Below are 9,883 nucleotides of genomic sequence, written 5' to 3'. Positions count from 1 at the left end.
TCATGTGATGGACAGCAAACAAAAAATAAATCAAACTCAAAGAATCAAACATTAAAAAAAAAAAAAAAAGAAGAAGAAAAAGGTTTTTGCTATGAGAAAGCACCGACCCACCGACCCAAGCTGATGGGAATTTGTCGCTCTGCTGAAGATAAAATAACAGTTAAAGCATAGAGAAAACTATACTGGTGTCTCACCACGTGAAAAGCAAGAGGTTTCTTTTGTGCTCTTTGTATGTAGCTGGCGATGAGCAAGGAGAAACAAAGTGGAACTATTTCCTGCCAATTATCTCTTTGGTTATTAACCTTGGGATGTTATAGCAAAAGATAACAAGGGACTTTGTTTCTTTTGGCTCCACGTCACTTGCAAAGGAAAATCCTAAAGTCACCCCAGTTGACAAGAATGTCTTTCGTTGCTGTTGCTTTACCTACCCATGCAAAAGCTATGTTAGTTCAATGAATAAAATAAATAAATAAAGAACTAAAGGAAGGCAGGGGGTTACCACGTGAAACCTCAGGAGGGGAAGAAACAATCTGTTTCTTCTTTTGATGATGCAGCAGGCAGCCTGTACGAATTGGTTTGGAACAACAACAAAATATCAAGCGCTCTCATTTTAATTGTTGGTGCTCTCAAAGTTGTGGTGCACATATGCCTTTTAAAATAAATTATTGTGGACTAATTCTACTCGAAAAAGGTGGTTCTTATCGCTCCAAGGTCTTCCAATCCAACAAGGAATAATATGGCTTATCCATGCTTCACTGGGAGAAGGATTTTTATCCTTGGGTGTCTTGATAAAATTAAAAGACACTTGTTAATGGCACCAAGCTTTGAGGGGACCAGCTAGAGCAAAGCAAGGCCTTTGGTTTACTATGTTTTGCTGAATGTAAACAGAAGAAAATAGAAGCCCGTGGAGATGCCAAATGGGAGCCTCGATAAGCGATTGTACTCTCAAAATTCTTTGAATATTTTGCCGAGGCTGAACGTGATGCAATACTTATTGTGCATTGTGATATGAAGCCAAGCGATGCATTACCAATTTCGCTGGTGGGCCATTATGGGGAATGACAAATTATTCGCACATTTGTCTTCCTCTGCCTAAAGAGTAACATGACATTGTTTAGAGCCTCTCACCATTCTCTGTGTTCCCATATGAAAAAAATATCTGCCATTCCTTTATTTCAAGAGAGACCACATGATTTTGTTATAGGAAAATGATGAAATTTAGAAAGGCACAAGTCATGGCTACTCTCTTACTTTCTCCTGCAATCCAAAAAGTTAGCACTTAGCCAGACAGAGTGACTCAAGCGGCATGGAAGCCAAATTTGATAACCGAGGAAACAGTAACCAAGTCAGTGACGCCGGAAGCATAAAAGCTCAAGGCAAAACAGAAGTGCCTCGTGCTTTGCTTACAAGTCCAGTTGAATACAACTAATGGTTTGCTCCAAGATTCATCATCAACTGTCACTGTGCAAGCCCTACTTGGACCAAGACTCATGAAGTCTTTCAAGTCCCCAAAATCATGCTTGGATACAAATGCAGTATTAATGATCAAATTAAATTAATGGGTTTATCAAAATTGCCCATTAGTTTTCTTTGACATTGACAATAAAAATGTTACAAAACCATTCCAAACTTTTTCCCATAGGTCATCTACCCATGTAAATTTCAATGAGATTAAATTCAAATATCTCAAACACAAATTCTAAATTATTGGGCCACACTTACCCATTAATTTCTAATTTTTCTCATAGGTCATCTACCTATGAAAATCTTCAAATCGTCTCAAAGACACCAATTCTAAAGTATTGGGCCACACTTACCCATTAGTTTCTAATTTTTCCCATAGGTCATCTACCTATGAAAATCTTCAAATCGTCTCAAAGACACCAATTCTAAATTATTGGGCCACACTTACCCATTAATTTCCAAATCTTGGAACTACGTCGGTTTGATCTCGTCAAGAGTACGTAGGTAGTCTAACATCTCAATAAACGCAACCGCAACCAAATTTAAATCTCTGATTTATCTTAAACAAATTTTGCCAAAACACTTTCCCAAATGCAATTGTCAATTTTTAGGAATAATTAATGGGATAATTAAAATTACTCATTATTTTTCTTGGACATTGACAACAACGAAAGTGGTACAAAACCATCGAATTTTTCAGGGGTCATCTACCCATGAAAATTCTAATGAGATTAAATCATCCAAATCTCTCAAACAGAAATTCTCAATTAGTGGGCCACACTTACCCATTAATTTCCAATTATTCCCATAGGTCATCTACCTATGAAAATCCCCAAAATGTCCTAAAGACACGAATTCTCAATTAGTAGGCCACACTTACCCATTACTTCCCAAATCCCGAACTACGTTGATTTGATCCCTTTGAAAGGGTATGTAGGCAATCTAGAGATTCAATCTAGGTGCAACCATCCCAAACACAATTCCATATCGAATCCCTGATTTATTTAGCTAAATTCACTCAAACACTCTTCAATCTAACTAATTCGAATTCCCCCTTTGAGATGAGTCATCTATTCATTGCGAATCCTTGAACTACGAGTGGCTTGATTCCCGCAAGAGATACGTAAGCACTCTGAGGTTGGACTTCGGAGCAGCCGCAAAACCAAACACACACGTTCTGTTTCTTTATGATGGAATCAAAGGGTTTTCCCTTGTAGCAAGGGATTGTAATTAGGAGACTTGCGTCTCGAATGAGTCAAACCTAAAATAATAAAACCCCATTAATTAATTAGGGGTGGTGAAATTATGTTGGGAGGTTCACACTTTTCCTTCAACAATGCTTGAATACAACTTGAGCTTCGAAGGTAACAAGTTTAAAGAAATAATTCCTCTTCAGCAACTTGTGAAATGAAGATGGTACACCATTCTGCTTCGATTTTTTCTTATGCCTTTTGATGATGAGAATGTACTAAAGGAAATTAAGCTATAGGATACATATCTACTTTTAGTTTCACAAAATTTTTTCCAGGGGTACGTGTTCTGATTAGACAGTAAAAAGAACATCCCCTCAAAGGATCTCAATCATCTGTACTGCACAGATATGGTAATTGAAAGGAAAAAAAGGAGACAAGGCAGTGGATCACACAACAATTTAGTTTCCCAAACCACAACTATAGAGTATCAGGAATGTCTGCATAGAAGGGGAACATCTCTCCATCCAATTCTGTAGCAATTACTTGGATTAATGGCGACTAACAAAAGTGAAGGGCATGAATACTATGGAAAATCAGGAATGTCTGCATAGAAGGGGAACACATCTCTCTATCCAATTCGGTAGCAAAGTAATGGCGACTAACAAAACTGAAAAGAAGTACACGATAGCACATATAAAATAAGTCTCTGTTCATACCATCGAAAAAGGGTCTTCGGTGTGTACCAAGGATGCTTGAGGAAGGTCACCCGTTAAAGGCATACCCCTCCCTTTCTCTGGTGTGGCGACACATCGTAATCCTGTTGGGTGCGGTTCAGCTCATGGATTACAAGGTGTACTTAACTTCTCTAACATGACTAGCTTTATTTAGAAAAGAAAATAGAGTCAGGAAGTTTAACCAGCAAAACTGAAAAAAAAAGAGTCTGTAAAGTCATGAATATGTTAGCATAATTGAAAAAAAGAGAGTAAAGATTGCATTAAAAGGCTCCACAACATAAGCACATTCAAAATGAGACCATCTGTCACTGCTACATCCTCAGGAAAGTACGAACATCAATCCATGAGCTTAACCCAATATAACGTTTTAAAAAAACCTAAATATGATGTAACCACCAGAATATTCTAAGTGAGAATACCATTTTAAGCTGTTACGTGTAAACATGGAGCCATTTTTGTAGCTTTTGCACGTCTCCACATCGCTTTTTTTTTTTTTTCATCTGTAGTTTTAATTACAGGTTATAAAAACTTAGGGGGCCCAACAACTACATTATCTTAAGAAACCATCAGGTGATTACTCATCCAGAGCGAGCATTGCACAATGTGATACTAAATAATGGTAATTGTGTTACCCAAAATATCTGAGGTATTCTCATACTGTTGTACTGATGGATTTGATGTACTATTCTGTTGATCCAAAATTATCTTCATCTCACTTTCTATCTGTCTCTTTCCACCCAGTGTCAACTCCAGAATCTTAGCAACATCCAAGTCACGTACAGCATCCTTATAATTTCCCGTAGAAGCATTTGCCTTACCTCTTCTGTACCATGCCTGCAGGCTGCAGGGGGGAAAAGGAAGAAAAGCAAATTTGAAGAAAACTAGTGTAACTCTCTGTCTTCTTTATCCTCCAGTCAAAAAGGCATCTAATTCATTAAAATACAACTTAACGCTAGGCAATAAGAGCAACTCACCTTTGCACAGTTCGAAGAAATCTGAAGTGCCTGATTGCAGTCTCGTAAACACTCCCTTAGAAGACCCATTTTCTAAAGACTACATATAGCAGATACACTAACAGTTAGCAATGAAATCTGTTGATAAAGAACTGAACTTGTTACGTTCGGTACATACCCACATAAATCAAGGATGGGACTTATATGCAATACAGAAGCCCGATTCACATCCAAAGTGGCAACCAGATTTCTGTCCTCATGTGCATCCATAGGAACAACTCTCAATGCCTGTGCGTCATGCCAATGACAGATAATAAGCAAACAAGTAAACAAATAAGGGGTTTCAGAGCAGAGGTGTTATCAATCTAAGCCAAAGAGTAATGAGCTCTAGCCATTGCTTCAAAATAGAGAAGTAATTTCAAAGATGGAGGTACCTGAGTATAGAAATCCAAAGCATTAGCATAATCACCATTCAAGAAGCACTTATTTCCCTTTTGCTTCGACTTCAAAGCAGCTTCTTTGTTCTTGCCACGCAGAGCCACTTCAGGGTCCGACAAGTCCCTCACCATCTGATCAAATACGACCGGGAGATCTCTTGAAGTTGAGTCCATCTTGAGAGTTCTGGGAAAGCTAATGCAGATGCTGTGAAGAAATCTCGCCCACGCGATCGCAGGGGACTTCCTGCTCCAGAAGAACGCTGAGATTCAAGCAAGAGAACTAGGTAGTTGGAGTCCCACATCGAAAAACAAACATAAACTTCCTCTTTTTGTCTTTTATAAATATGCTCATCCAACTGTCTTATTTTTCAGTTAAGGTCTTTAAAATTTGTAAGTTCTTAGGAGTTCAAAACTTTGTAATAGGAAAGTTCAGAAATTTCCAAAAGTTTTCGGAATCTATTGTGATCACAGGCTTAGGTGTACTGACTGTATATCTCCGTGTACCCGTGCATCGTGTGTAATGTCGGGATCAGTTGCTGCAGCTGGTGCTTGGATGAGAAAGTTCAAGGAGTATTATGTTGAATTCCAATCCCTGATGGAGAAGACGGTTCATCAAGAGAGGAATCTGAATGGTGAATCACAATCCCTGACAGAGATAGAGGTTCGTGTAGAGAGGTTGAGTGAGACAGACATTGCCGAAGAAATACAATTTAAAACGACGCAATCGGTAGGGCTTCCTTGTTATTCTTTGTTTAATAAATTTTTAATTGTATTTGTGGTGACTCTGAGTTTTCTTTCTCAAGACCATGGAGACACTGGTTACAAAGCAAAAGCAGGTAGAGATGTTGCTAAAGGAGGCGAAGGAGCAGCTAAAGGATCTGATGAATGAGCAGGAGAAGGAGGAGGAGAATCCAATGGAGAAATGATAACTAATGCCTCTCTTTCCAATATTATGCTTTCCTACACCCTAAACCCTAAACTTAGTGGGTTGTTTGTTTGCCCTAATTGTTTATTAATTAGATTTGGTGTGTACCGACTCGGATATGGGAATTTTATTAATTAGATTTGGTTCTATTGTTGCGATTACCTGTTTTTGTTTTTTTGTAAATTGTCTCTCACTTGTTTGGTTTTAAATATACATTCACTATACTTTTCTCAATAATTGACATACGAGATAGCCAATTGTAATCTATACCAATCCTCTTCTTCAATTCTTCTACAAACTTAAAGGTTATTTCATATATAATTTGGAGCAATAAAAACCGTACCTACCACAATGATTTGAGTGACAAAATAATAATCTCATAAAATAACGGTTATTGAAAAGATAATTCTATTATAATTCCTTTATAAGGTTGCTTCAGTATAAAGGAAAGCATAACAATCTGATGGAAATAGAACTCTAGGAGTAAAGATGATGTTAATTTGTAATATATATGACAATAAAATAAATATTCCATCATGTCGAAAAATAATCTTTAGAATCGCACTTGTAATTGGTGTTGGAGAAGACTGTCTAGTAAATCAACATGGATTTTCTCTTACCCTTCAGCAATTACTGCGTGCATTGTGAACGAAAAGATTTTGCAAGCAATGTCACACGCTTTATTCCAACCCAAATATGCTAATTCATGCATCAATGTTCAAAGATGTGGAGACTCAAATTGTAATTATGCTCACGCAAACTGATCTGGTTATATTTTTAACGTTCTCTGCTTCTCTCTCCTCTTAAGGAATTGAAAGTATGAGAAAATCTTGTATGTATGATCCGTAATAACACGAAAATATATCACAAGGTCGGTAATGAGACGTGATTTAATTTCCTGTTTTATTTGTATATTTATTTCATTGACTTGGTATATATATTCCTTGTCTCTCAAAGACTTGATTCTTGCCTAAAATAGGAAATCCTTTGTGTAGACACCAAGCAAAGCATTGTATATAATTATCACACGATTGTTCAATGAAAATCATCGAGAATACTCAAAACCTTTCAGTCGGTTTATGCTGTCCACGGCAGCAGTCACCCACTACTACAATATCTGGGTTTGGGAACAATTATCATTCGTGCTTTTTAATGCAAAAGGCTCAATTATTTGTGCCCTATGAGGATGGCCACAGTGCAGCCACTTTTGAATAGTCTGTTTCCTCAATAGGAATTTGACAGAGTTTCCTCTGATCAAAGGGCACGATTTTGCTTTGTCGTGTCTAAAAACTCAATACTTTTGAGCACGAAGGATATCATTCTTCTGACAACATTGAGAACAAATTGTGATTTGCCTTTGTACTAGTGTCACTTTTGCACACAAACCATTCGTGTCTAAAGTGTTTATTTATTTTATTTTAAAAATAATAATAGCAATTTGCGATCTCACGCATACAGATTGGGCCATATACTAACAAGGTAAATGCCCTACACTGAATTAATTCTCATTCATACATATTACAGGATCCAAATTTTCATTTCATGTGCAAGATAATGAGGTCATTCAACCATACACCATATTTTCTCATCGACAAAATCACATTCAAAATTGTACTCGAAAAGAAAATATTGATGAAAAATTTATAAATATCAAGCATCCAGTATAGGGCATGTGCATAACAAATTACAAATTCCCCTTATGTATAAAAATTTATAAGTTTGTATCACATTCAACCATGATCATGACTTAAATACAACATTTAGGTTGATATCAACCTCAAATAAAAACTGAACGTAGTACCAAAGAAATATACTAAATTAAATATACAACCCTCTGAACCTTGTCAGCAGCCTAAATGTTATGAAGATTGAAGACCTTGCCAAAATCAAGTGCATCTAGCCCAACCAAAAGTTCCAAAGTTCTTATCAAAACCACCCAATAGGGCAGGTTCTCCAACCAAACAACCAAACAACCAAACAACCAAATCACTAATCTAATTCACATATGAACCATCTACGGAATATCACTGAAGTCCAAGAATACATAATATTCATTTACATAAACAAAAAAGAGTTAGAAAGTCGCTGAACAAAAACTTACGATTACTTTATTGGAAAAAGAAATTAAGAAAATCAATTAATCATATCAAAGTTGGCTTGAGCAGTTGAGAGAAAATGGTTAAGAAGTGTAGCTTTTTAGGTACAATAAGACCATGGGATGGCTATAGATATTGGTAGATTAGAATATAGATTAGAAGGGTCACAACTTAATATGCACACGATGTATAAAAACCTAGCAATTCTGCAATTAGAAGCCAACAACTAAGCCGATAACCAACTCCCCTAATATGCATATGTTTACAGAGTTTTTAATTAAGTAAAAAGAATTCCAGTGCACACTAAATTTAACGACACATGTACAAACATATATGCGTATATATGTATACTCATAAAACAGAATTCAACCTGAATAGCTTTTGTTAGAGAAAATAGCTTATGAATCTCAACCAGATTTAGCAGAATTATGAACTTAAATTAAAACGTAAAGATTTTGTTAGAGAAAACAGCTTATGAATCTGAACCTGATTTAGCAGAATTATCAACTTTAAAACACAGCTAATATAAGTGTATATATAAAACCACTAAATTATCACTACATAAAAGACTATATCTATGATAGTAAAAGCTGGCGTTTTGAGGCTGAAATCACATAAAAAGTACATTATGCAAGACTAGACTTCAATGACTAAAACAACTCAACAAATCAATATGAATACTACCAAACATACCTCTAGTGGTGCAAGAATCAAAGCAGAGTTCTTTTACTAACTATGGTTCAAATTGATAGTTTCACAATATAAACATTAATTACTTGCACAAACCTATTTCTGTTTGCAGAAAAAAGTATTATTTGCATAAGAGAGCTGCTACAAATTCCTCAACGCTCCCTGATTTCAAACTGAAAAAAAGAAAGGAAGACAACATCTCGTTTTGAAGGGGAAAGAAGGATACGTAACTAATGCATGTAGAACACAAGGAGAAAAAGAGAAAAGCAGACTTAGAACAAGCAATCCAACATCAAATCCCACAATAAATCCCTGCCAAAACAAAATAGCAACAACTATTACTTCGGCACCTATGCCTAAAAAAAATACATCTTTCATCAGCTTATGCTTCCACATAACCTAAATCCAAATAGCACGACGAATTGCTTGAAGACATTTCGTTTTTGTTTTTTTTTATGTAGATACTATAGCTGCGTGAACATCATAATGTTATTCCATACTACCAAACTGAATGAGATACAACAGTACGTGAAAGGAAATACGCATGGATGTTTGGTTGACAAGAATGATTGAACAAACTTCCAGATGCATAGATAGCTAATACTATACTTACGACACAAAGAAAATGAAACCAAGAGCCAAACTTTTCCTTTCATATAGACAAATTTAAATCAAACAGGACTAATGATTTAGAAACAAATTCCACTAGTGGATATGTTTTTACACTAGGAGGAGCATCCATATCTTGGAAATCTAGTAAACAAACTTGTATAGCCCGATCAACAATGGAATCGGAATTTGCAGATTTAGATAAGGCTGGTGAAGAAGCCAAATGGCTTAGAATTTTTTTGGAGGATATACCTATTTGGCCTAAGCCTGTGACGGCTGTTTGTATACATTGTGGTTGTATGGCTGTCAAGCAAGAGCCAAAAGTAATGCATACAATGGAAAGTCTAAACATATTAGACGAAGGCATAATACAATCAAGCAGTTGCTCTCAAATGGAATAATTTCCATTGACTATATAAGGTCAAAACAAAATCTTGCGGATCCGCTTACAAAAGGCTTGACAAGAGAGCAAATCAAACAAACATCGAGGGGAATGGGATATTTAAAGCCAATTCAATAAATGAATCGGCCTAACGGAAACCTAACCTAGCTTATTGGAGATCCCATGGTCTAGGTTCAATAGGCAAACTGGTTAGACATGATTCAAATAAGCTAACACACTTATATCTCATTCCTATGATGGAAAGAAGTGTGTTTTCTGCAAGAAGTCTATTAGGGTACGAAAGTTTAATGATGTTGATGTCTTAAAATCAAGATGAATAGACCAGACTATTCTTAGTCAACATTACCTATGTAGGAGTAAATGTGGGGTCGCATTTATG

At 36.2% G+C, this 9,883-nt stretch overlaps 1 long non-coding RNA gene across 1 annotated transcript; it reads left to right on the top strand.

The window, feature by feature from the left end:
• Positions 1-5,170: 5,170 nt before the first annotated feature.
• Positions 5,171-5,867, top strand: LOC103333402 (uncharacterized). Its single transcript, XR_016127351.1, has 2 exons — positions 5,171-5,508; positions 5,585-5,867. It is a non-coding gene; the product is annotated as an uncharacterized LOC103333402 (long non-coding RNA).
• Positions 5,868-9,883: the final 4,016 nt, after the last annotated feature.

Source organism: Prunus mume, linkage group LG5, assembly GCF_029339155.1.
Source record: "Prunus mume cultivar Tortuosa linkage group LG5, ASM2933915v1, whole genome shotgun sequence".
Lineage (NCBI taxonomy): Eukaryota > Viridiplantae > Streptophyta > Magnoliopsida > Rosales > Rosaceae > Prunus > Prunus mume.
The sequence above is the reverse complement of the archived record's forward strand: the minus strand, read 5'-3'. Positions and strand labels throughout refer to the sequence as shown.